Source organism: Rattus norvegicus, chromosome 2 (genome assembly GCF_021556685.1).
Source record: "Rattus norvegicus strain SHRSP/BbbUtx chromosome 2, alternate assembly SHRSP_T2T, whole genome shotgun sequence".
NCBI classification, from domain to species: Eukaryota; Metazoa; Chordata; class Mammalia; order Rodentia; family Muridae; genus Rattus; species Rattus norvegicus.
In genome coordinates, this window is record NC_141535.1 from 200,926,210 (window position 1) to 200,951,000 (window position 24,791).

General features: G+C 35.7%; 1 pseudogene; it reads left to right on the forward strand.

Moving 5' to 3' along the window:
• The first annotated feature begins 4,764 nt into the window (after window positions 1-4,764).
• Window positions 4,765-6,682, forward strand: Wwp1-ps1 (WW domain containing E3 ubiquitin protein ligase 1, pseudogene 1; annotated as a pseudogene).
• Window positions 6,683-24,791: the final 18,109 nt, after the last annotated feature.

Consider the following 24,791-nt stretch of genomic DNA (forward strand, 5'->3'; position numbering starts at 1 on the left):
ATAACATAAAATTGCCCAAATTTTTTTTAAAAAATTAAATGCTAGAAGACAAACAAGAGGAAAAAGAAAATTCTAAACAGCACAGTTTTTCTTAGTGTTATAGGCTCATTAACATCCCTGCAGTTGGATACTGAACTGCTCTGTGGGTAATGCTATAAATTTCAGTAGATTAGAGGAACTATGTATAAGGAACATTTCTGCAGATGTTTGATCAGGGGTCATCTGGTAATTGTGATAATCCTAACAACTTGGAGCAGTCTTTATAATACAGAAGCTATTTATTACATCAACAGAGTTTATTGGTATTAAATCTCTTTATGCCATTGATTTTTTTCATCAAAAATGGTAATAAAATATGACTGTATTGTAGATTCAGATGTTAAAAACTCGTGCTGAGAAAATGAGTAATGTCATAAAGTCATTTAGCTGACTGTGCAATCCAAAGCTAGCAATTGGATGTGACTATATTGAATTCGGCATTATTTTCTCAATTTTTCCAAAGACACATAAACAGTAAGTAATATTTCTACAGACACTAAAAACTATAAAGTTTGTTTTAAACACACAATTTCTCATATATACCAGAGCTTATGGGAACTGTCACATTAAATATTTGGAAATGTGTGTCAAATATAAGCCTTTGGTTGCTTTATGGATTTTCTGTTTTTGTGTATGGGTAATGAGAATGCAGTGATCTATAGAGAGAAATAAAATTTTTCACATTATTTAAATAATCATTTTCTCCTCCATATTTCCTTTTTCTAACCCTTCTTATGTCAGGCACCCCCTGATCTCTCTCTCTCATATTCACAGCCTCCATTTATTTAAATATGTGTGTGTAACTTGTGTGTGTATGTGTGTGTGTGTGTCTGTGTGTGTGTGTACTGAGCAGGTTTTCTATGTATATTTAAGCATACTTTTAAATATGTATAATAAATATTTACTATACATAATATACTTATATAATATGTGCGTGTGTGTGTGTGTGTGTGTGTGTGTGTGTGTGTGTGTGTGCCTGTGTATTCTACTCTGTCCATATAGTTGTACTTGTAGAGATATGATTTCTCTGATGACAAGTGGGTATTAGATATCAATTTATAGGCCCTTTCTTGAGGAAGATTATTTCTCTGCCTTACAGAAAGTCTTAGTCACCCATAGTGTTTCAATTAGGTTTAAATCTCCATGAAAAATCCTTTTTCTACTGGTGTCTTTCTTCTTCAGGTCATGTTTATAAATCCATATTGATGAGACCAAGAGTTTAGCTTCTCTGAAACTTGTAGAAGAAAAAATATTCCTGTGGCTCTGGCTTTTACAGTTTTACCCCTCCTTTGCCATGATCCCTGTGCCTTACATTCAGAAGATATGTTGTTATTACATATATTTTGCATACATTACATCCTCCATCAAAGAAATGCCGCTTTATACCAGAGTTCTCTACAGAAAACAAAACTGATCAAACTTTGGAGAACAAGTGACTATGTTGTGCCTAGCCCCAAATTACATAGTTTTGAAATGCTTGACCATACTGCCTTCTTTTTATTGCTCACATTATGTAATCTCATGTTTCCTAATCTTCACAAGTAAACAGGGATCCCTGTCAAAATTACCACATAAAAATAGCAGTACAATTTTTTATTCTCTCAGGTATTTTTAATTTTTGTAGACTTTGGTTTTCAACATAGTATATGTGTACATGGATTAGCTAGCTATATATATATATATATCATATGCTTACATTAAATATCACTATGTTCTGTGTCTTGCTATGCCACCTTATTTTTCATGTCAGAAAATTAGATATTAAGGCTGTTTTAAAGATGACAATTTTTATGTAATCTAGTTTACTTTAATACTTTGTGATCATGATTTTCATAGCTTTACAGAGAAGCCAGTCCTTTTTTCTTAACCTATTCTATATCATGAGCAAAATGAATATCTACTGATATAATATAACTTTCAGGTATATAGGAATTTAAGGAAGGTTTCATTGATAAGAAATAACTGCAAGCATTCATAGCAATAAAAATACAAGGTAAGCACAAACAGTGAGTGAGACTGAAGGAAATTTGGGTAGAGGTTGCAATATATCACTCATTTGTGCAAAGGAGATCAAAAGCAAAAGTTTGTGACACATTGAGCAGATGAGATAACCTCAAGTGAAGTGTACTTTGTTTTATACCATGTCTATTTGAAAAGAGAAAATATTGTTATTGCTTAGGTCCAATAGAAGCTACTTACATATTAAAAAGGAACAACTCTGTCTGTGATTTACCAAGGTCAATTGCAATTCATTTTAAGCTGACTAAAACTTTTTTATACTATAATTATTTTCCTGCCATAGTAGCTTTAAAATAGTGACTGGTGATTAGGCTTACTTACCCAGTTCTAGTATATGTACACTCTTAGGTAGACCATTCTTTTATTTACATAGTCCAGATTAGATAAACATTTCTCAGTAAGGACACAAGGAAAATTTCCTACTGAAGTTAGAATATGATGTACTGGCATCTCCTAACTACTTTTACTTTAGGTTTTCGAATTATCCTGCTTTACCTGATTTTACAGAATTCTGGAAAGTATCAATCTTCCTTATTTAGAGTTCATGAAAGTTTTCAGGTCAGCTTCTTCTGTGGAACATTTTTTAGGCTGCAATTTAGAGTTTCAAATTTAGACAGGTTATCAGAAAAAAATGTTTATCACATTTAAAAAACTTCATCTGTTTATGTATATATTTGGCATTCATTTAAGAAATTCATATGGATCCCTTAGGAAACTTGGCCTCTTGGTACATACCGAGGGTCTCACTAGCTCTTATTTTAGCTAATCTCCAGTCTTTGGTGACATTACTAACTGACAACTTCTTCCAACCAGGGATCCACAGCTTACATACAAGGCTGAGACTTAGGGAGTAGCCTTCATACTTCTTGTACACTGATGCTAGGACACATTCATCCCAAGTACCACAGTGGAAGGTTACAGCTAAAGTTAACAGTTTCCAGTGTCAAACTAAAAAAAAAAAAGAACTGGTTTGGAACAGCAATATATAGTGAAGTCATTGCAGATGAAGAAATTAAGAAAACAGCAAAGTCCAGTAATTCTTCTAATCCAAAATGGGATGAGCAACGGATTGTAAATGTTACCCCACAGACCACCAACACACAACAGAAAATTAGAAAAAGCGACAGCAGGTGCTGGCAAGGATGTGGAGAAAGAGGAACACACCTCCATTGTTGGTGGGATTGCAGACTGGTGCAACCATTCTGGAAATCAGTCTGGAGGTTCCTCAGAACATTGGACGTTGCAATACCTGAGGACCCAGCTATACCTCTCTTGGGCATATACCCAAAAGATGCTCCAACATATAACAAAGACACGTGCTCTACTATGTTCATAGCAGCCTTATTTATAATAGTCAGAAGCTGGAAAGAAGCCAGATGCCCTTCAACAGAGGAATGGATACAGAAAATGTGGTACATCTACACAATGGAGTACTACTACTCAGCTATCAAAAACAATGACTTTATGAAATTCATAGGCAAATGGATGGAACTGGAAAATATCATCCTGTGTGAGGTAACCCAATCACAGGAAAACACACATGGTATGCACTCATTGATAAGTGGATATTAGCCCAAATGCTAGAATTACCGTAAATGCACAGAACAAGAATGTAATAGTGCAAACTGGTGAAACCAAAATGCGAATGCTTTATTCCTTCTTTAAAAGGGGAACAAGAATACCCTTGGGAGGGAATAGGGAGGCAAAGTTTAGAACAGAGGCTGAAGGAACACCCATTCAGAGCCTGCCCCACATGTGGCCCATACATATACAGCCACCAAACTAGATAAGATGGATGAAGCAAAGAAGTGCAGGCTGACAGGAGGAACTGGTTGTATATCTCTCCTGAGAGGCACAGCCAGAATACAGCAAATACATAGGCAAATGCCAGCAGCAAACCACTGAACTGAGAACTGAGAACGGGACCCCCGTTGAAGGAATCAGAGAAAGGACTGAAAGAGCTGAAGGAACTTGAGACCCCATATGAACAACAATGCCAACCAACCAGAGCTTCCAGGGACTAAGCCACTACTCAAAGACTATACATGGACTGACCCTGGGTTCCAACTGCATAGGTAGCAATGAATAGCCTAGTAAGGGCACCAGTGGAAGGGGAAGCCTTTGGTCCTGCCAAGGCTGGACTCCCAGTGAATGGGATTCTTGGGAGGAGAGCGTTAATGGGGGGAGAATGGGGAGGGGAACACCCATATAGAAGGGGAGGGGGAGGGGTTAGAGGGATATTGGCCTGGAAACCAGAAAGGGAATAACATTTGAAATGTAAATAAGAAATACCCAATTTAATAAAGATGGGAGGAAAAAAAAAACTTTCATTGAAAAACAAGAATGGAATAGTGCAAACTGGTGAACTGACAGTTGTCCTTGATGGATTAGTGACTGAGCAAGAAACTGTAAGAAACCACAGCTCCTTACCACCCATTGAAATTCAGTGAAATGAGGATGGAGACCCTTCAACAAGGGCAACTCTCAGGTTGGCTGTTGAAGGTACTATTGGAATTGGTAATCATGTGTCAAGAAATACTGTAGTTCCCAACTCACGCTGTTCACATGTAGTTAAACACATCTTCATCCCTGTCTCAGGTTGCTGCCAGACCCCAAAATACTCCAGCTCCAAAACCACTCACATCTGAGCCCACCCATGACACAGTTAATGGAGAATCATCTGCCCTAGCTGATAACACTTGAACCATGGGTACTTCATTACCATCTGAAGACACCACCTCAACTTTCAATTGTATTAGCACCATCATATAAGAAACCCCAACATCCTCAGAACACAGTGAATGTATTCCCTAATCCAGTGCAGAAGTAGGACCAGAAGTTCAGAATCTCATAGACCCTGGCTCTGACAAAGTGAGGCAGCCAGAAGGGTGCGTTGAACCTCTGCAGTCACACTTGGAAACACCGACCAGAATCTTTGCCATCGGGGTGGGGACAGAGAAAAGATCTTCATGGTAGAATCTAGTATGTGGATCATGATACTTGCAGTACTACATAGGAAAGACCTTTGCCTCCAGGTTGGGAGAGAAGAGTTGATGATCATGGAAGAGATTATTATGTATATCATAACACCAGAACAACAACCTGGCAGTGACCTACCATGGGATCTCTTCAAAATTTAGAACAGTGCCAGTCTCAGAGGAATCAATTTCGGGGGCTATGCAACAATTCAACCAACAATACCTCTATTTGGTTTCAGTGTTAGCTGCAGAAAATGACCCATACCAGGCTGGCAAGAGAGAGTGGATGAAACAGACAGAGTTTACTCTGTGAATCATAATACAAAAAACAATCCAGTGGCAAGATCCAAGAATTCAAGGCTTACCAAATGAAGAAACCCTGCCAGAAGGCATGGAAATTAGGTCTACTCGGGAAGATTTCAGGTACTCTGTTGATCATAACACAAGAACAACAACATTCAAAGAGCCTCGCAATGGGAAATCATTGGTAACTAAAGTGGCACACAGATTGCTTATGAACCCAGCTTTAGGTGGAAGCTTGCTCACTTCCATTACTTGTGCCAGTCTAATGCACTACCCAGTCATGTAAAGATCAACGTATCCCGAAAGACTTTATTTGAAGATTCCTTCCAACAGATTACTGCATTAAAACCATGTAACTTGAAAGGTGATTATATGTACAATTTCTAGGAGAATGAGGCCTTGATTATGGTGACCTTACAAGAGAATGTTTTTTTCTTGCTTTCCCATGAAGCTTTGAACCCAATGTATTGTTTATTTGAGTATGCAGGCAAGAATAACTATTGCTTACAGATAAATCCATCATCAACTATAAATCTTGATTGTTTTCATACTTCTGTTTTATTGGTCACTTTATTGCAATGGCACTATTCCATTGAAAATTTATTGGTACTGATTTCTCTTTACAATTCTACCAGCATATGGTAAGTAAAGTACTATTAAAGATTTGGACTCTATTGATACTGAATTTTACAGTTCTCTTATCTGGCTAAGAGATAACAACATTGAAGAATGTGACTTAGAATTGTACTTTTCTGTACACATGGAGATTCTGGGAAAAGTTACTTCACGTGATTTAAAGTTGGGAGGTTCCTATTTCCTGGTGACTGTAGAAAACAAAGATGAATATATTGGTTTAATGACAGAATGGTGTTTTCCTCGAGGAGTACAAGAACAGACCAAAGCTTTCCTTCATGGCTTTAATGAAGTTGTTCCCCTTCAATGGCTATAGTACTTTGATAAAAAAGAATTGGAGGTTATGCTGTGTGGCATGTAAGAGGTTGACTTGGCAGACTGGCAGAGAAATACTGTTTATCGACATTATACAAGAAACAGCCAGCAAATTATTTGGTTTTGGCAGTTTGTGAAAGAGACTGATAATGAAGCCTACATGCGACTATTGCTGTTTGTCACTGGAACCTGTCGTTTGCCTCTAGGAAGAATTGCTGAGCTCAGGGGAAGCAATGGGCCTCAAAAGTTTTGTATTGAAAAAGTTTGCAAAGACACCAGTTTTCCAAGAAGCCATATATGTTTTGATCGCTTGGATCTACCACAGTAGAAGAGTTGTGAACAACTAAAGGAAAAACGTTGCAATAGAAGAGACAGAGGGATTTGGACAAGAATGAATGTGACTTGTCTTGGAGTAGCGCTTGCATTCAAATACCCCAGCCAAGAAAAATTGCCCAGACAGTGTATATAAGCTGTTCATTCTGTACAGTTAATTTTATGAACCTCTCAATGTGTAAATGTTTTCTGTTCTTCCACAGAAATATGCAAAACATTTCATCATTTTCTACTTTATAATTTATTATTCCCTTGAAATGACAGACCAGGAAAAAAATCAACCTTAAATTTTGATGCAAGCATGATAATGTATTAAAAAGAATCTATCTATATAAACATACATGACAGTGGCTCTCATTTTTGTAGAGTGCCAGATGTATTAAACAGGGCAGCTGCTCATTCGCAAGACTCTGAATTTGCTTTGCCTCGTTTCTGTTATCCTGGGAAAAGGTGCACATGTTCAATGTTCTTCTCCCCAGGTGGCATGGATTGTGTTTAAGCTGCATGGCTGTTCAGGAAGGTATTTAGGGCTTAAGCCAACTTTTCCTTTACGTGTATTTTTTAAAATGCTGCTGGCTTTTCTGAAAACAAATACTTTGACTTACTAAATTGTACTAAGTGAATAGTTAAAAAAAAAAACAAAAACAAAATCTCCCGCCACTGTTATATTAGTAAACACAGAGGTTGTGTAATAGATCCAGTAGTGTCTATGAGCAGCTGGAATTGATTTGCTGAACAGCAGAGGTCTGTTTACATGTTACTTTAGATGTTGGGTATTTGTCCATGTTTAACGAATCAGGCATTTCTATACCTAACAGTTTTAAACTTGTAATGTTCTTCAAATTTAATTAATGATAAACTGATAGTTTAGTACTTATGGATACATAAAAGGTCCGGAACTAGGCTGCATTTGTGCATAAGGCTTACTTTTATGAAATCAGATGTTACAAATAAATGGAAAAATTTAAGTACTGCAGAAGTATTTAAACACTAGCACTAAGTACTTTTTATTAGTGTTTGAAAGTCCCCACTCCTTCCTTTCAAAAATCAAAATTGTTTCTAAATTCAGTAGGTATCTTAAAAAACCTTTGTGTCCCTGATTTTGTATAGAGCAAATTTTCTCCAAATATCACAGCCTTTTTTTTTCATTATAAGGGTATTCATGACATATGAAAAAAATTAAAAACTAATGTGAATGATATTGCTACTTATAGCAAACTGGGCTTCCTAATTAATATAAAATATTAATTTCCATTTTTATCCTTTCAACATGCATAATGAAATTCATTCACTTAAAATTTTTGTAACTATGAAGTTCACTTAGAATTATAACTTCTATCCACTAGTTTCGTTTTGTTAAGATTTTATTTTTCTACTTTAGATTATGTTGTTCACTTTTATTCAGAATTCAAAAATAAATGTAGTAGTCTACTTAGTTGAATAAACTATAGAAAAATCTGGTTATTTTCAAGCTTAAAAGATAATTTTAATTCTAATATATGACAAGTTATATAGTAAAAATGATGGCCAGTCTTCAAGAGTCTTGCACAAATTATTCTGTAAAATAATAAACTTGCTATGACAGAAAAAAAAAACAAATGGACAAGAAATAAAACACCTCTATGACAATTAATAATTAAAATCATAAATGTTCAGAACAAAGATCGGCTATTAAAAGGTGAAAAGGAAAAAGACAAACTTACATGTAAAGATAGACTCATTAGAATAACACTTGGCTTTCAAATGAGACTCTGAAAGCCAGAAGGGCTGAGGTAATGTTTCCATCCGCATTGTTTTCCCACTTCTTCTCAACCAAAGGCACTTCCCTTGTGACCACAGTTAACAGGAAGCACTCTGCTCTCTTACTATGCACTGGGCTCAGAGATTATGCAGACCATTCTGCTTCAAATCACAATGGTCATATATGATACCTTCATTCTCTCTAAATCCCACATTTACTCTCTACCCATGCTCGAATTACTCTGCTTTAGCACCCTAGAATGAAACTTACTATCTGAATTCCAAGTGTCTTTATTGTTTCCTATACTTTTTTGCTTTACTTGCCACTTATATTTGAATTTTGGCTCCTAAAGATAGGAAGAGAATTCTCTTCACTTCATCTTTTCATTTGCTGACTCCACACAGTTTTGTTTGCCCCATAAAGCCTACAGTTTCGTGATTATTGCTTCTAAGACAAACCACCTTTCTTTCAATAGCTATTGAACATCAATGTCATAAAATCCCTAATGGGCGATGGTTGCTATCAGGTACTGGGTTTATGGTTGGTTGGTTACACAACCTCTCCGAACCCAGCAATGATGGTGATGTCACCCACAGGGAAATGCGCATCTGTTGCCATGGCAATCTCCATACATTGCACATGGCAATCACCATACATGTTTTACCTCCCTCCTTTATCTGCGAGCAATTAAATCACAGCCTAAATAAAAGGCAGATCCTTCCAGACCTTTGTCTTCGTCCCTTAGTCTTCATTCTCTTTTCCCCCTTTGTCTCCATGCCCCTTTTTGTCCCCTTCCCCCACAATAAACCTTTCTCAAGTGGAACTGCATTGGCCTGGTGTAGTCTGTCCAGATGCCAGCCGCGATTCTATCACAACAGTTGTAAATTTAGAAATAAGTTTTTATTTATCTAGTGTCACATATTATGTTAAATAATATATAAAATAAGGAAACCCTACCTGGTTTTGCTAGAGCAAATTTACTAATATAATCTTTAAATCAATAATGGTGAAAGTTCAAATGCTTTTCTTGAATGACAGGACTGCATCTTATCTTGTGAATGAAATCACATACATGAGAAGAATTACACTTGGGTTTTCCCCTAGCTGAGCATGTTTAGTTTCTCAAAGGAAATGGAGAAAGGATAGAGATCACTCCTCAATATTGTAAGTGATGAGAGTATTTTATAAAGAGGAGGATGGCTGAGAAAGCTAAGACTAAGGGGAGAATGATAATATGCACACAGCCATACCAATGCAGGTGATTAACATGTTACCTACATGTAATCGCTACTGAGAAAGGTATCCATCATTTGATGTGTCTCATGTAGAACGGAATAAGAAAATGTAGGAAATAGAGCTGGGGTAATGTAGCTGCCCTCCAGCATGTTTTCCTTTTTGTGATTGGTTATTTTATTTATTTACATTTCTAGTGTTATCTCCCCTCCCAGTTTCCCCTCCACAAACCCCCTATCCCCTCCTCCCTCACCCTGCCTCTATGCGGGCGCTCCCCCACCTGCCCACCCACTCCTTCCTCAGGACCTTAGCATTTCCTTACCCTGGGTCATCAAGCCACCACAGGACCAAGGGGCTCCTCTCTCACTGATGCCCTCTAAGGCATTGGTTCTTTAGTCCCTGGGAGCTTTGGGGGATCTGGTTGGTTGATATTGTTGTTGTTCCTATTGGGTTGCAAATCCCTTCAACAACTACAGTCCTTGCCCTAATGTCTCCAATTTGTTCCCGGACCTCAGTCCTATGTTTGGCTGCATATATCTGCATCTCTATTGGTCATGCTCTGGCAGAGCCTCTCAGGAGACAGCTATATCAGTCAGCAAGCAGTTCTTGGCATCAGCAATAGTGTCTGAGTTTGGTGTCTGCATATGGGATGGATCCCTAGGTGGGGCAGTCTCTGGATGGCCTTTCCTTCAGTCTGTCCTCCACTCTTTATCCCTGCATTTCCTTTTGACAGGAGGAATTCTGGATTCATATTTTTGAGGTGGGTGGGTGGCCCCACCCCTCAACCAGAAGCCATGATGGGGGAGAAATACAAAAGTCAGAAAAATATACTGCTGTGTATACTAAATATATCATCAGATTTTAACCATTTAACTAATACTAAATATTGACAGATGCTTTCATTTGATTCTTCTGGTCAATTCATAGTCTTTTAGAGATACAAAGGGAGGGGAAGAGAAAAAAATTTAATTCTCAGAACTACTTATTAAAGATAGAATTTTGACCACCTAGCAAGGAAATGTTGATGTATTAGAGAAAAATAAGATTGAAAGAGACTTGGAAATTATATTATTATCCTTAAAATTTATCAATGAATTATCAAAACAGGTATATCCCTTAAATAATACTATCAGTTACAAAAAATATTTATATCTGAATTTCTTAACACCTTCAGCTATTATATTTAAATAAGATTTAGTTAATTTTATAAACATTACAGACATATATCATTCCAGAGAGAGACCTTTTCAATCCTATTCTTCTCTGTTAGGTTATCAATATGATATTAGTTGTAGAAAATTGAAAGTATACTCAAGATGATTAATTCTGCCTAAACTTTTTCATCTTCTAAAAATAATGAATCCATAGCATATCTTGCCTGCCATCTCTTATTTACCATTTGGAACTCATGAGCTCATTGCTTTTTATTAACATTCTTCAAAGATTCAGTAACTAACAATGTTAGTAACATAATGCACACATTATGCTCGGTTATACCATTTCTACCTATCATTTTTTAGTCATGTGGACTGAATTGTTCCTCTCCAGTAACAGAGTCACATTCAAAAGTCTCATTTATAACTTATTTTGTTGTCTTTAATTTTTGTCAAGATTATTGTCCATATCCAAGTAATTATTGAATGCCAGGAAAAAATCTAACTTCTCTACTCTTTATTTTATAGAACCCACTATCTTGTCTTAAGAGTCCTACATGTTCAGATGTTTCCTTAGCTAAAGGACCTTCCACAACTCAGCATTGTAATGATGATTTAGGCATCTAATAAGGTTCTTTACCATTTATGTAATATTTGGCTAAGAAAGCAGCAGCTCTAATTAAAGGTAACTATTAGAATAAGCCTAATAATTAGTAGTTGAACATTGTGAAGAACATTTGGATCAATGACACTTTAAAATAGTCATATATATGTCACCTGAGTGTAGATTCTATCAGTTAAACCGATTGCCTCACAATAACACCTATGATGTACTTTCATACAGAAGCCATTTTTTTCAATGTAGTTGAGGCCTCTCCTTCCTACTTCATGTTTTAAAAGGGAAAACGTGTATTTCAAAGTACTGGGCTGCATATGGCTATCACTCGCTTCCTCATTTTATCATTACTGAAGATTCTTACGGCTGTCTCAAGTCATTCCATTCTTCAAATATTCTCTGGATTCCATGAGGATTGGGTTCTTCAAGGAATTTGGCTTGATATCTTCCCTTCTTCTGTGGTTGAATCTCCTTTTGTGTTTTTGCTTTTGGCATCCTTGTCGAGGTCTTTTTTATTAAACACCTAATCTAAAGTTAAACATAACCTCATATTATTGCTCCTGCAAACTACTTCTGGTCCTCTTTGACTCCACTCTTGTATTTATTTATTATGATTCATTACACATTTTGAAGGATGTATCTGAGATTTTGCTTCTGATTTCATAGATAATGAGACAATAAGATTCCTTATAGTTTCTACACTCATTTCCCTTCAATAGGGGTTGATAGTGAGTGACCAAAAGTCTTAGCAAAAACCTGGGTTGTTTTGCAGATCTTTAGGCCCTAGATAATTACTGACTCATAAGAAAACATATCATTCCTGGTACTGTTATTTTTGCTTAAAAAACCCTATGTCTTCTGGCAACAGTATTGTCCATCCATGTACAGTATTTCTCCCTTGATCTCTCTATCACTCTGTCTCTCTGTCTCTCTGTCTCTGTCTCTGTTTCTGTTTCTCTCTGTGTAGGATGTGGGGGTGGGTCTGGGGCTGCATTTCTTTAGAAAGCATTGGAGAATTTTATCAACCCCTTCTTTTGATATACATCTCATTTGTGTTCAATAGCAATGCCACCTTGTAACCCCCTTCACTTTCTTGTTCCTTTGTTTCTATGTCAATCATTAATATTTTCCTTATTTCCAAAAGTAGCACCACAGAGGTGATTTTTCCCTTTATTTTATCAGTTCTTCCCCCATCCTTCTCCAACACCCATCTTCCCAGTGAATCTACCTTTTCCTTATGGGAATTAAATTCTATGCACACAGTGGTGAAAACCAAGTATAGACATTTAGATTTTTTTCTCTCCCTGACTTCCAGCTTTTCACATTCATTTGTCTGCCTGTTAATTAGAGTATAATACATTTGAAGAGGAGTACTTTCTTCACACTTCCAAATCTGGAGTCCATAACCATTTTGGCAATCTCAGGAAAAGCCGACCACATAAGTGTTCACATCCACTTACCTTTCACAATCAGGAGGTGCTTCTAGAAAATGCCTCTTGTGCTCCTAAAAAGGTTCAGCCACAAGCCTGCATTCACCTACCCTCATATTTGCCCTGGATAGACTCAAAATGCAGCTTTGAATCATGGTTTGTGCTCAAAGTAACACAAAGAGACTCTTGAGCTTAACTTTCTCTCTTGTATTTAGTCCACGACACTTCTGAAAGCATCCAACAACTAAGGAATATATACAAATTAGCAGATTCTTTTCTTATAAAAAGTCATAAATGTTGTACTCAAAGAGATATTAGTAAAATGTCTAGTTTACTTGAGAGCTGATTAATTATTTTAGGAAATTCTGGGGCAGGGGTGGTTAGGGAGCTCATTCAGTCAGCAAATGGCTTGCCTTGCAAGTATGAATGTCTGAAACAATCTCCAAAATTCATCTAAAAAATAAAGTAAACCAAACAGAAAATGGAAAAGCCAGGTACTGTTTTTATTTGTTCACAATCCCAGTGCTTTAGAGTTAAAGGTAGTGGAAATTTCACAATCGCTGGCCAGCCAATTTGCTCTATGTAGTAAGAGTTCTAAGCCAGTATGAGTCTCTTTCTTGAAAGATCACTGGTTTTGTACTATGTATGTATCCTCACAAATATGATGGTGCTCCCACACACATAGGGGACAATCATATAGCTACAAAAGGATACACACACACACACACACACACACACACACACACACACACACACACAAATCAAAATATTGAGAAAAGGGCAAATAGATTAATCCCTTGAGTTCACTGGTTATCAAATATAATAATTTGTAATCCATTCTCTTGATAACTCTTCACTGAATTTTCATTACATATTAGAAAAAAACGATTACTTCTTGACAACAAACAGATTTGAAAGCAAAAGATTAAGAAGCCAGTCATTTCCTAGGGAAGACAGACCATTACGACAGGCTGGGGTTGGTGGTATTTAGTATGTGACTAAATCTATTTTTTCATTTCCTAAATAGAAATGTGGTGGCTTGGTGAGGGGAAATTCCACCTCCTGTAGGGTATAGGGACTCAGCAAAAGAATATCTTTTACCCACAGAATTTTACACAGACCCCCTAGAAATATGTATGGAGTAGTAGTACCTTTTGTAAGTCAGATTATAAATTTTACTTTCTGAACCCTAGATACAGTGTACTATGCTCTCAGCATTATCTTGGAATACTTTTTAATAGTTACATAACAATGACGAAGCATCCCCGTACACACAGTAGTTTCTGTGCTCCATAAAGATCAGCTGTCTGTGGGCTTGCATAAGCAGTTATTTACACAGTCTGGAAGCAACCGATCACAGCAGTCCTTGGCAAGACTGCCCATAACTAAGCTCTTGTGAAATGTACAAACAGAAAAATTAGAAAACAGGTAGGAAGTTAATAGTCAGGAAGGAAAAGTTAGGGAGGAAAAAAATCAGAGAAAACAGGATTTTTATTGTAATAAAACAGATATATTAAACTGAATTATCGTATTGAATTGCAACGGTCAAAAAAGGTTGTGATTTATTGCAGCGGGGTTAATTTTTTTTATAACGAAAGGTAGGAAGAAGCAATGAGTGATTTTGAGATCAGGGTTCTTTGTCTAAATTTGGTGATATTTCATGTCTTAAAATTTGCAAGTCTGAATTAGAAACTCCCACACATCTTTGATTGCGTGACTATAAAACTGATTTATTAATGGTTGTAAGAATCAATAACTCCATTTTATATAAGAACGGATAAATATATGTAAGTTGCTGAGTGCTATAATTTGTTTGGCAGTCTATCTGCAAACAGCCATACATCCTGTGCTGCTAAGTGCTTGCATTTGCCATTACACTATAGAATTAGTTATAAAAATGATCAAAGATGAAAAAGAATTCTCAACTGAAAATAAAACTGAGCCTTCTGTGTTTTTATACACCAAAGAATATGAAATACAGAAGACTTCAAAATGTTTCACTTCTTTTTGTTTTTTGGTTTTTTTAATGGTAATTTTTTTCTGGGACACACAAGACTACACAGGGGCTAAAAGTATTTTCTGGGAAGTATGAGCATCTGAGTGAAATTGAACTAAAGGTCAAAAAAAAGAACCCAATTGGAACTACCCTTTTCCCCCTCCATATGCTCCATGGCATATGCATGCCTCGCGTCCCACATCACACATGTACTCAGTCAATAATAAGCGTGGGAAATTAGCCATGGATGTTACTGATGTACTCAACATCAAGATTTTCCATTTTGTTAAATTATACTTAAAAATATTTCTATCTACCCTTATTAAACCTTTACTTGTTTTTTTCTCTCTCTTTTTCCCATCATTCTTGATGATACTTTGACATCCACATGATAAACAACTGAATTAAGCATTCTTATTCTATATATCTATATAAGAGTTCTGTGCTAGATAGTTTTATGTCAAGTTGACACAAGCTAAAGCTGTCTGAGAGGAACCTCAATTATGAAAATGCCTCCATAAGACCTGGATAGAAACAAGCTACTAGGGATTTTTCTTAATTATTGATTGATTGATCAGCCATGGCCCAACACATTTGGGGTGGTATGTTTCTATGGTGGTAGTCCTGGGTTTTATAAGAAAACTTGCTGGGTAAGCCATGAGGAGAATGCCAATAAGCAGCTCTCCTCCAGGATCAAAGTGCCCACCCTGCTTGAGTTTCTGGTTTAACTTGTTCAGTGATGTAAAACTGTAAGTTGCATACTCTTTCCCACAGGTATTCTTGGTCATGGTGTTTCGTCCATTAATAATAATTCTAGACCATACAGTTACTAAGATGTTTTCTCATAAAACTGTAGTGAAGACATTTAAAGACATTAGTTTGGTTGCAAATTTGGCAACAAAATTTAAGAGCTGAGGTTGATTTTTAGAGTCAAAAATATTCAAACATGAAGTATCTATAATTAAGCTTGAATTGCTGAAGACAGCATTGGGCTTGTAGACAAGTGACATTTCAGAACAGAGTTCAGTCTAAATAGTGTCCACTTAAATTGCACACGTTCAAACTTTGACTGTTAAGTAGAGAAAAATCTCTTCTCTTTCAAAAACATAGGAACTGAACTTTTTTCCTAAGTGACTAAGTACATGAAGATGCAGGGTTATTAGGCACAACAAAGGAGAAAGCAGAGTTCCTGAGAGAAGCAGAGAGAGTGTCTGAATCCTCAGAGTTAAGCACATTTTGCCTGTGATCTGTCCCTCATCTCCAGGGGGTGTAGTGCTATCTCCATTTAAATGTAAGCCACATTGAGATTTCCTTCCAAGCAAATCTTAATTACTGTGATTTGTGTTCTAAATCCCAAGATCTAGTTAACATACCACAGAAACAAGCCTTCATGGGGAGCAGAGAAAGAAAACCTCCTTGTTTTGTGATTCTGATTCTGTATTCATTCACCAAATGATCTTCCCCTGCCTTTCAGCTGTGGGCTGATGTGGCTTTTTAAAGAAACATCAGAGAGAGCAGTGGAATCACTTTGAGAGTAACTGGAACTGGCATCCCAATAACAAATTCAGGGCAGTAAATCAATACTACAGATCATTTTACTTTTTCTTAGGGATAAGAAATGCTCACAAGGTCTTCCTCATTTCCCACTTGAAGTAAGCCTTTGTCAACTGCTATAGTAAATTGTTTAAAAATATTAATAATAGAAATGTATCTCTAATATTCTATCCAAATTTAAGTCCCATATTCAAATCCAATCTCTGTGTTATTGGGGCATGACTTTAAATTCAGACTTTGTAATTTTTTTACTTGAAGTGGAGGTTGTCACAGTTGCTAGTTTTAGTCCTTCCTTAGCCTCTTCTCAATATTTTTTTGCTTAATTTCATCTCATTTACTTAGTCATTTAAAAAGGGCTTCTGGCATACCTCCTTTTAAGGCTTTTCAAGCCTGTAGCTTTCAATCAGGATTTCTAAATAGTATTCAAGCATTTTGCCAACCTAGTCCCTTGTCTCAAATATTAAAACTCACTACTCCTTTTTAAAAATTATCTATATAGTCAATTTAAGCGTTCAAAAAATTAACTTGAATATTTGAAATTAAATAACAAAATTGCTAAAAGAATCAGGAAGAAAATAATGAAGGTATTTACATAGTAGAAACAATAGGAAGTTGAAGAGGCAAGTAGAAAAGGTAAGCTAGGTCTAGGTGTACAGATCAGTGGTTAAGTACTTGCTTAATATTCACAGGAGGATGTGAAGATTGAAATAAATATTTAACTAATACAAAAATAATGTGCTCTTATAGAATCCAGGTTCTCTGAAGACAATCAGACCCCAAATGGAAAGTAATAATTTACAAAAACTAGCTTTAAATTGTAACAAGCTATTTCTAAAACCTGATACCAAATTAAGGCCAGATCACATACAAGATATGTATCTCAATGAACCATAGGGTGAAAGGAGCATTGTTTCTTCATTCTTCCTACTTGTAACTTTTGAGGATCTATATTCAGCAGAAACAACTAAGAACAAATTATAATGGTACCTGTGAAGAATAGTTGTCAGTGTTAATGGAAAAATCCAACAGAGTGCAAGTGATACTGGCCAGAGCAAAACATGCTGTAGCAGCCATCAAACACATCCAGACTGTGGGAGTATACTTAATTCAAGACTTCAGTTTCTCCACCGTAAAATGTCTCACCATAATTCCATTGAGATGATACAATTTATATGAGCTGCTTTGAGCAAGAGAAGCATGTAGTGTGGAGTTCCATTCCTATGAAATGAGTACTTAGTTAACATTAGCTTCTGAACATCCAATTAGTTTTGACAAAATATTCATACAGCTGGTTTACAGTCAATAATCAATCAAAGTCTTTAGACTATAAACTTGGATTGAGTGTATAACTCAGAACACAGAAAGATCAGCCTGTGCTAACATGAAAGTCCAAGTATATGTTTTATATCTGCTCGTTTGAGGTTATATATATGTAATATGTGTATACTGAGAAATAAAAAAATTAACTCATATTTCCCCAGTTTAATTCCCTCCACATCCATGTAAATATTTCCTCTTTCAAATTTCACGTTTTTTAATCTTTAACATACTTAGTCCAGTTAGGTCTGTCCTTATGTGTGTGGTATAGAATTATCCACTGGATTATGGACAATGAAACAGACACTCAATAAGGGAATGGTTTTCTTGTCATAAGTAACTATTCCCTGCCAACAGTCTTTAATGTCTGAAGGAGCCTGCAAAATCAAGTATGATTTCTATGCTAGGATTTGGGTATGCTTTACCTTGTGTATGTAGATTTCCTGTAGGTAACCAGTAACCATGAGTTCACAGCCATTTGCAGTCTTCCTCCCTACCCTGTCTTGTTTAATTTCTCTCTGTTTCCCTTTCAGTGTTGGAGGAGTGGGTGTGGGTGCCTAATACAAATACCCGACATGGGGCTAAGCACTCAACCTCTTATTTTCAGTGTTTTGATAACTTACATTTTTCTTCATTGAACACTTCACTACACAAAGAAGTTTCTCTGGACTAAGATAAGAGTAGTTCACACTCATGGGTACATCATAAATATTGAGGAGACAGTTTTACGGTATGAAGAGTTAGCAAAACACCAAAACCGGGTTCTTCCTTAGAGCCTATAAACTCCCCAGCATTGGCTTTTGACCATGGTTTTAGTATGAGGCTTGAAATTTCATTGAGGTTGGCCACGCATCTAATCAGAAATTGTTTAGGTACCCATAATAGTCATGTCACTAATGGAACAGTAGACATTTTATCTGGTATGCAAAAGTTCATTCCCAAATATTTTTCTTTTGAGGACATTGTGATTAAGATTACTTTTCTGATTTCTTCTCCATTCTGAATGCCTTTGAGGTACAGATAGATAATTTAGTTGTAGTTAATTCTTCTTCCTGATACTTAGGTAAAATTGTGAGCACTAATAATTTTTGGTGAATGCCTCAGAATTTCTTATGTGCATAAATAATCTTCTACAAATAGGGAAATGTTAAGTGGTTCTTTTTCTGTTCATATTCTTTTATTACTTCCTCTTGTCCTATCTCTTCCTAAGATTTCAATAGCTATATTTAGTAAGAGTGGGAAAAGGAGATAAATAGATACTCTTACCTTATTGATGCTGTTAGTGAGAACTCTGAGTTATTCTATAATTAGTATAATGTTGTTTATATGATTTTCATGTATAGCCTTTATTATGTTATAATATCTTGACTTCATCTCTAGTCTCCGCAAAGTCTTTGTCATAAAAGAATGGTAAAGAAAAATTGTTTGTATGTGTTCATTGAGACAAACATATAATTTCTGTGTTTGAGTCTGTGCAATGGTTACCTACAGGTCTTCCCTCATCCAACACTTTCGTGCTGTTATAACAGGTAAGTGTTTCCATTTTCAGCATCTTAAGCTATTAAAACCAAAGACTCTATTCAAATTTTAAAAAGAGGACCTGATTACTAGGGGTCCTACTCACTAATTTTAGATTTCAAGAAGAAAGAAGGACCATGAACCAAATGAAATAATCTTTCAGATTTTTGTCAATCAAAAAATGTCTTCAAAATGTCAAAAAGGAATTGAACTGAACTCAGCCAATACTTTTTTGGTCAAATATATTTATTGTCTGTCATTCATATTTATCTATCTATCTATCTATCTATCTATCTATCTATCTATCTATCTATCTATCTATCTATGTGTATGTGAATGTGTGTGTGTGTGTGTGTGTACTAAAATTTGTTTGTGCTGATTAAGCTACAAATACATATAATTTGTTATGGTAGTAATTACAAGTAAAAGTGATAATATTTCAAGATGAATTTTTATTATATCTCCATTTCAGTTATTCTTTTGTGCTCATACTCTCTTTAGATCTCATTAATTTGAAACTGAGCACCTGCATGAAGGCTCTGTTCATGGCACAATTGTGCCCCAGCTCACTATCTGGTTCTTTGCCTTGTATCTTAAAGCAGTCAAAGAATTCTGATGTTTAAACTTCACATTTTGGAACATTTTATCAGGAGGGAGTCAAATGGGAAAATGCCCTAGATTTAAAAATGGAACATGGCCCAGATGGATTCATCGAAAGGTTGCTGTTCTCCGCTTAGAGCACAGACACAGATTGTTAACTAGATGTGAGGGAGCCATTCAATTGAAGTTCAAAAATGCAAAAAAATAACACTTTTAGTCTAATTCTCCTGTGAGCAGGAAATTGTTCTTTAAGTAACCGAAATAACATGAGCCTTGGGATGGAAAGTTAATTGTGCAGCTGCATTTGGTGTAATGTAACACAAAAAAAGAGCAGAAACGGATAGAAGACGACCTTATATTATTTTCAGATCTGAAGATGGAAGGCTGGCTACAGAGTGATGTAGGTTAAAGAATCTTGTAAAAATGAATTAATTAGATGAAACAGGAAAAAAATTAGCAAAAGATGAAAGATAAGGCTTAACCTCCACAGTGTGAATGTTGAAATGAAAGACTTTTACAAGTGATTGTCATAATGATAAAAATAGAGAGACTGTCTCCGTCCTCACATGTATCCTGAGCAGTCAAAAACAAAACTGAGATATCATACGCTATAATTATCAGTGAGAAAAAGAGGCAGCATGGGTATGAATATATGGGTATGACATATTCGTAACATTGAATTTTTTTCAATTCTCTTTAAACCTGTAATCCTCATTAGTATGTCAGCCACTGCTTGTTTAGGCAGTTGGTGGGATATTATGGGTGTAGCTTTTGATATTTCACATCCACACAGGAGACCTCAATCACACACAAAACCTGCAAGCAGTAAAGAAAGACTGCAAGCAAGAGAAATAGTCTTTCCAAATATAGAACATGGCAATTGGTTCCCTAAGAGTAAATGATATGTCCTGAAGATCCATATAAAACCCTGACAAAACCTGAGAGGTTTGTATTTTTCTATCTTGGAATATATATGTAGATCCCCATACATACATGTATGTAACAACATTTAATGAAATTAAAATCGAGAAAGGAGGACTGTCCACAAGGTTGTGGAGAGAGCAATAGGAAACAGAAATGTAGTTATGTTATAACCCCAAAATGTAAAAGAAAAGCAGAGAGAGAGAAAGAGAGAGAGAGAGAGAGAGAGAGAGAGAGAGAGAGAGAGAGAATACTAATGTTATATTACCTGAGTATATAAAAATGCCTGTCTGTCTTGGTCCTTACTCACCTCATCAAGAAAATATTATCACAGATGTATCATGTTAAGAGTTATCTAAAGTCATTAGTCTACTATTTAATTTTATATCACATAATTTCTGAAAATACTTATTTAAGGGCAACATAGCAATTCAATACTTTACTTGCACTACATGAAAAACAAAGACAAAAAGTTTTAAAGTTCATGTGGTTTTTGCCATTTGTCAAACTATGTGTGTGTGTGTGTGTGTGTGTGTGTGTGTGTGTGTGTGTGTAATCATATATATTCAATCTATGATTTGGTTATATAGTTATGAACCAAAATATCACATTTAGCTTTCTACTTTGCTCCTGGTAATGCCCAGTCTTTTTTTTTCCATTTTATACATGTTAATTTATTTTACCTTTTAAAAGATTTTTGTTTTTTAATGACTGCTAATTGTTTCTCTGTTCCTGTCACTCTTCTTCTTCTCTTCTCTACAGTATTTGAACATACACTGACTTAAACATGATCTCCAGGACTGTCAATAGCTAGAAATAGTAGTGAACAACTTCCTCAAGTAAAGAAAATGTAATAAAAGTAATGGATATGGAGAAGACTGGGATATGAAAGAGAAGGTATAGGTAGTACAAAAACATGAAAGGGACAGGACATACATGGGTGTCAGGAATGTGTTGTTAGAGATGACACTTGAACGCCATTTTAACCAACAATAAATTTTTCTCAGGATATACCAAAATAAGTTACCTTTAGAGTCTTCATATATACCTTTTACTCTGAAAAGAGGATGTTGGATTTGATGAAATTGTTTCATTTTTGTATTTTTAAAATGTATTTCATACAGTCATCTAACCTGGAGTCTTTCACATTCTAGACCTGTGCTTTATCTATGACCTTTACTGTATCTTTTTCTTTATCTATTTTCATGTTTATCTCTCTGTCTTTCTGTCTACCCGTCTATCATTCTGCTGTGTGAATTTCAGAATTTTGAAGAAATTACATACAAACAAAAATAAACACAGAAGTGGGATCACAAAACTTCAACATCAAAATTCCTTATATTTCTTTAGAATGCAATGAAACTAGATAAAACATTTACTGAAAATATTCTTAATTTTTTTAATTTTTTTTATTTCCAGCTGGTTTATTCCAGCAGAACAAGTCTTTTGAATACTGAGCTCATAACGAACAGCTAGAATTATTTCTAGTTTTCTGAGAAAAAAAATGATTTCAACTTAACACAACTTAGAATTTCTAAGTGATTAAGGCAGCATGACATTGGATAATATATATAAAAACATCAGCATGATAGTTCACAACTGGTAGATTCTAATTATAATTTGAACACAAAATTATATACATTATGACTTGTAGAACAGATTTCAAAGGAGGAGTATAAGCTGTTTGGAATTAGATTTTAAATACAATAACCACCGTGTACCTGGTTTTAAACTGATAGGAAGTTTTATATTCTTGAAACATGTACATTTACTCCTGTTCACTATGATGGCAAAATATCAAGTCCTTTACCCAGGTCTTTGGCTATAGAGGGAGGATGGAAATTTAATGATTAATACTTCCATCAGTTAGAAAAAGGCCAGAACTTGGGTTAACACAAAATGTAGACTGAAATTGTCTAAATAATAATGATTGTGGATAAAATGGTGGAAAAGACATGCTATAATTTATTTAATGATTAGAAACTAATAGTAATACAGGAAACATAAGAGGAAACATTATGTAATGTAATACAGGGTTACCACATTTTCATACACAAAAATGGAGTTCTTTGCCTCATAATTTTGCAAGGTTTTAGCCCTGCAAGGTTTTATAGTTCTTGATATAGCTAGACAAAGTATGAATATTATCTATGCTTCAACTGTGCATTGTCAAGTCACACTTTCTCATACACAATTATTCTGAATAGCTGTAAGATCAAAAATTTAGATATATTCACTTAATTTCACAGTTGTTGATCTTAGCCTTAAACTTTATGATATTGTTTCTGAGTTATTACCCAGATATTTCCATTTTCCATCAAGAACTCTCCAGAAGAAACAGGCTTAATTAATATCACACAGGTAAAAATTTCTGTCTCTGCTTTATTCCATAATGATGGTTCTGAGTTATTTCTCTCCTACTAATAACTTAAGACCAATTTGTTAGCTTTAAAACAACTTTTAATTCTGTCATTACTACATCTCAATGTTCATACATTCCCAATCTAGGGTCTGTATTTTGTCTTGTTCTCTCCTAAAACAGCTAATTTTTTATATTATTCAAGTTAAGATTGTACATAAATTACTCCACTTATCAGTCATGTGTGTATCCTATTTAGTTTTCCAAAATATCACTATACATTTTTAATTATTGATCAATATGTAATAACACATTTGCTCATATGGAAGCATGTAATATTTTAACACAGATCCTAACTTACAAAGTTAGGACAACTAACATTTCAATCTATTTTTTTTTCATTTCTGTTCCAATGAATACAAATTACATATTGAGGTATAGTAAACTTTTAGTTACCAAACATACCACATGTCCACAATTATTGCTGCTATATTCACAGTAGCAATAAGAGCAAATCTACTTCCTGTTATTTATGCATTTTAGATTTATGCTTTCTTTTTTTTCTTTTTTCATGTGGAACTCAGACTCGCAATGTTGTATTTATTATTCTTTAATTCCATATTTCTGATTAAATGTCAGTCCTTTGATTACTAAACACTAGATTTGTTATATTGAGTACAGAAAGGCTCGATTATTTTAATGATAATTATCATAATTGGTATTCAAATATAAGGTAGTTTTAGAGCCAAAGAAGCTTTAATAACATTAGGAAACAATTCTATATTAATGGAACAAAAAAACTATGAGACACAGACGTGAGGTCATGGCTTCCAATTCAAGTCCTACCTTATACTTTAACCAGTTCATGTTACAGCATTTTTAAAAACAATTTGGAGAAAGGGAGTCAATATAATTATATGCATATATAGCCACACATATCCACTTCCACCCGCCTATGTATACATATATCATTTATTTGTCTACCCACATGTTCGCATATACACACAGAAACACAAACCCATTTAGCTCATTTTACATAACAATTGATTCCATTACCAGTGACCCAGGTATTGCCTGACTAAAATTGTTTAGATCACTCCTGGAATAAAAACTCTGCACTTTTGTGTCAGTCTCTTAATGACCCTTTAGTAAGAGAGGCAGAGAAGTTGAAGACAAAATCAAGATAAAGAGGAAACAGGGAATTATAAGGTGTATTTACATTTGTATTTAAATTTTTATTTCTTTCATTTTTGAGAGTAGAATCCAATTACATTATTTTCCCCTCTTCTTTTAATCCTCGAACTCTCTCACCTCATACACCTCCACTGCAGAAAAAAACAACTGGGCTGCCACCACAGAGAGCCCGTGGGCAGCACCCCGCGAGCAAACTTGAGCCTCGGGACCACAGGTAAGACCAACTTGTCTGATGCAAGAAAGCTGCCTGGTGAAATCGGGACACACAGAGGCAGAATTCCTCTAGGACCGGGCACTTCCTGTGCTTACCGGAAGTCCCACACCCAGGGATCCGGTCCCGCAGCAGCTCTCTGCTCCCAGACCCCGTGGGAAAGTGACCTCACCGCCTGGTCAGGTGGGCACTCCTGAGGCTGCAGAGCGGAGGAGACCACCAACACTGCCCACCCCTGCCCACATTTCTGGCCCAAGAGGAAACTGTATAAGGCCTCTGGGCTCCCGTTGGGGAGGGCCCAGGAGCGGCAGGACCCCTGCCTGAGAC